The sequence below is a fragment of the Pinus tabuliformis genome, chromosome 2_1 (genome assembly GCF_031772625.1).
Source record: "Pinus tabuliformis cultivar Carrire ecotype Pingquan chromosome 2_1, CPIR1, whole genome shotgun sequence".
Taxonomy (NCBI): Eukaryota; Viridiplantae; Streptophyta; class Pinopsida; order Pinales; family Pinaceae; genus Pinus; species Pinus tabuliformis.
The window spans coordinates 274,033,146-274,037,850 of NC_142299.1; positions in this window are offsets into that span (position 1 = coordinate 274,033,146).

A 4,705-nucleotide genomic window follows, 5' to 3' on the forward strand; every position below is an offset into this window, starting at 1 on the left:
CTCGTATATGTTATTCATTTCACACTCAAGAAGAGGGATCAAATATTTTGAAGTGTAAATCTCTTTTAAAACCCATATTTTTGCCAATGGTATCTTATGTAAGATGATATATATATATATATTAATTAAAAACTACTATAGATTCTTGTAACTCCTTAACTATAAAAGAAAAAACAAATCTTTCCAAGTACAATTTTTTTTAAAATGGAAAAAAATTTGATAACTCTTTAAATTTAGTAAATCTATTTTTTTTTTTTTAAATTTTAATAAAACACACGTTTCGCATTAAAATTTCAATTAATTCTATATATATATATATATAATTTAGATTACAATTAATTTATGCTATATAATTATTAATATAAAACAAAATTGAAAAATAGTTTAGTTGAATTTTACAACTGCACTTTTCTTGAGGTTTTTTTTTCTCATTTTCAAATAATATTTATTAAATATTAAAAAATTTATTCGAAAATGAATATTTAACATAAGTTATAAAGATACGGGGAACGATCTTGTGGAAAAATTTTCTTGCTTATTTGTTAGGAGCAAAAAAATATATTCGTGTTCTGAGTTCAAAAAAAAAATTATCATTAATTCTATGAAATTTCGTCAGACAAATGTATAAATAGTAACTAATGCTCTGAATTTTGAACAATCAAATGTGTTCTTTTACATTAGCCTGGGCACAAAATGTAGCTTTCCCATATTCATATTTGCTAATTCATATTAGCGCGGAGAAAACCAAGTTAGGTGAGCTCTCTTCAATCGGCATATTCATATTTGCTAATTCATTTTGCCAATATTTCTGGAGCTATGAATTCATAAGTTTATGGTAAAATTACAAATAGTGATTAGAAAAGAGACATTTAAAAATTTAAAACTAAAAAAATTAATACTTTAACGAGCGGAAGTATAAATAATGAAAGTATCAACAGCTTTGTTAGCATTTCAGTTGTTTGTTTTAATGGCAGACTTTAAATCTACTTCAATGAACTACTTGCTCAGATGTTTCTATTTAATAAGAAGGTATTTCAGATGGTATGTTTGAGTAAGTCTATAGGAATTAGATTTGACGTTTTGGACAACCAGTCCACGATCACTCTTGGACTTGCCGTGTGGCAATCACGGCCAATAAGTTTCAAAACGAGGAATCAGTAAAAGCTCTCCAAAAGAGATCAAAAATATAAACTCAATCAAGGAACCGCTGCCCCTGCATCCGTGATGTTCACGAAGAGCTGCGAATCATAAACTCAACTACGGCCCATCCTACAGATTTCCTTTTTATTGGTTTGGACTAAAGAAGTCCACCGCCGAGCTTATCTGGATTGCGGGTTGCTCACACTGGTTGATGTGGCTAGCAGGTCTTATCTGCTCAGTTGCCAATTCCGACAACTCTCAGGGGCTTTAATCATGGAGATGGATTCTATAGATTATATTATACTAATGACCCATATGATAGGATGTAGATTTCATCTACTTTGGATTGCCAGGTTGGTTTCCCATTAAGAGTTTCTTAGGTATGCACATCATTTCCCTTATCAGATGATGGTGTCTTAAAGGAATTAATGAAGCATCTCTCTGTATAGATAGTGGCATGGAGACAATGGAGATTTTGGTTGTGTACACAAAGATTTCATTTGCTTCATGTGCAATTGCGCTACAAACATTTGGCTTTCTTTGTTAGAAAATTTCGTCATTATAGCTCTACAAGTTGGCTAAACTTACTTCAAATGGATGCTTTCCGGGAGTAGTAGCTCAACTATTGACCTACTAATTGTAATGTGGAACATTTGAATACACTTATTTGCTGGAACTTGGAAAAGAATGAGAAGATATGTAATCAGATTCCATAATTAGTTATCCAAACTTGAGGTTGCTTGATATCTGAGATTGATAACTGGAGAGTAATCAAAGATTAGTCCAAACTGCCAATGAAAAACTCATTATGTGAAATACCCCATATAAAATTGTTGTTAGAGAATATTATGACTAGAAAATGCAGAGACCATAAAACGTTCAAGATATTATTTTAACACTGCTTCCAACAATGAAAAAGACACAAAACATACACTACAATGAAATGTCCATTATGGAGCCTCTTTCTTATGTCTTAGCTCTACTTTCTTCCATCTCCCTGCATTGATTCGAACTAAACAAAGTGTTTTTGAAATAGTCTCCTAGACAAATGAGAGGTGGTCTACTACAATTTTCAGATTTTGAGTTTTCTGATCAAGAAATTTCATATAACTATGACTAATAAACATTGATTGTAGTTATTGTGAGTCAACGTTCCTAACTAACAAAGGAATTATTCCCTAGAACTATGATTGAAAAAAAAAAGTCGTAGTTTAATTTCATAGTCAAAGTTCCCCCATCATAATTCTTGTGGTCATGATTCTTGTAAAATAAATTAAAAATTCCTAATTGATAAGGGAACTATGAACAACAAAGGAATGATTCCTAAGGTCATAGTTCATGAGGGTCAAAGCTCTCGAGGTCATAGTTATTATGCATCATAGTTCGTAAGCGTTAAGTTTCTCAAGTTCATAGTTCTTGTATTTCATAGTTACTATGGTCACATTCCTCGTGGGTCATATTTTCTATTGGTTGTAGATTCCAATGATAAGAAAGCTCATAAAGTTTCTTCAATGAGAGTCGATGAAGTGCTTGTTGGAAAATGAGAGAGGGAGGGAAATATATATATATCTATATATATATATATATATATATATATATAGAGAGAGAGAGAGAGAGAGAGAGAGAGAGAGAGAGAGAGAGAGAGAGTGTGTGTATAAATGGAAATAGAGAGATAAAGAGTGCTAGGAATAAATTAGTCATAATGGTATAAACAACAATTTCATCCATACGATACCATTCCTTCAAATTATACAATACTAGGGTTTTCAAATTCCATAAAAGTAGGGTTTTAAAATTGCACAAAATTAAGGTCTTCAAATTTCACTTCAATATACATTGACAAACATCACCAACTTGTGATGCAAAGTAAATATGGTTTGTTTACTTACATTGTCTAATTATGCACTCAAATTTGAACTCACTATATTGGAGTTTCCACATTCCACATTGATAGGGCTTTCAAATTCCACAAAGCTATGGTTTTCATAGTGAATAAAGTTAAGGTTTTAAAATTGCATAATGATATTTCCTAATAACGCATGTACACTTTTGATCCATGCTAAGAAGGTAGCCAAGTTTGGGCCTTACAAAGCCTATACAACTAGGACCACGTGCATTCCTAAGGACAGGCACACATTCTTGTGGGCATGTGTTCCTCATGATAGCCCCATTTGCACTTCTGGGGTCATCATTCTTGTGCAAGATCCCTTAGTTGATTCTCACTAGTTTTTTCAATTATTCATAATCCTTCTCAAGGTCTCATTATAGAATTTCTCACAACATTCATTCGTACACTTCATGTTAGGTGTTTTCTCATTAGTCTACATAGTTTATTTATTTTTTCACATATGAAGTCATTGCCACACATATGTGATTCCACAACCACTTTCCACATGCTTATGTACAATATATCATGATTATTCCCTAATTACAAAAGCCTCCGCCATGTTCTGGTTGATTTCTTACACTTGTTTGAGAAACTTTCACATATTTAACTTTATGTATCCATTTATTACTCTTTTATGTTCACATCATCATTCTAGATTGATCATGGTTATGAGTGCTACAACAGATTATTATCGTTCATTTCTTAAAACCCCCATTTCTTTATACTTATTTTTCTATCTTCTCATAGGTTTTGTATTCTTTGAGGGGTAAGTTTCTTCCAATTTTGACTTCATTCATATGTAATTTAGGGAATTGTGATACTATTTCTCATCTATAATTTCTCTTGATTCAGATTGAATTATTATATTGTTCGTTATCTATCTCAATGCTTTCAGAGTGGAAGAATTACATGAATGAGCTTGTAGGGTCTTTTTTATCAATGGGTCCCAATTTGGAAAATTTGGGTATGAAATCTTCCAGAGCCATTTTGAGGCATTAAACAATTTTTTTTGGGGTAAAAAAATTATCGATTGTGCGAGACCATCCGGTACTCGAAGTTTGTATGCAAAATTTATGCATTTCGCGTGTTGATCTACCATTCTGACCGCCATGGTACAAGTTGATGTCACATTAATCCTTGTTACTCATGCATATTGTGCTAGCCATGTATGGAATTTCGAAAAGACTCTAGAATGTCCAAAATTGAAACTCTAATTGAGGGTTGAGGGAGTCAAACCTTTCATATAGTTAGATATTGGGTTATGTTAAACACTAGGCCACTAGGAGGAGTTGGGGTTCCATTTCATGTTAAAAATATTTTCTTCCATATTTGAGCAAAGAAATTGAGAGTGGGATGTGAGAGAGAGAAAAAAGGGGATTAAGATTTTGTAGCAACTTTACAAGGCATAGGTCTTAGGCAACTCTATAGAGAGTACCTCTTTCTTTGTATCTACACATTTTTCCATACTAGAGAATAGAGATCAAAGAAACCTCACCTTCTAGCTAGGTTTCTCCCGTAAGGGTTTCCCAAGGAAAAAATTGTGCCTATTTTGGTTAGTGTGTGTATGTATTTTTTGTCTATATTTCTTGCATTTCAACTAATTTATATTTAAGCATACAAACAATAAATAAATAATCTGAGATCTAATAAGAATTAACATTCACATTAAAAATTTAA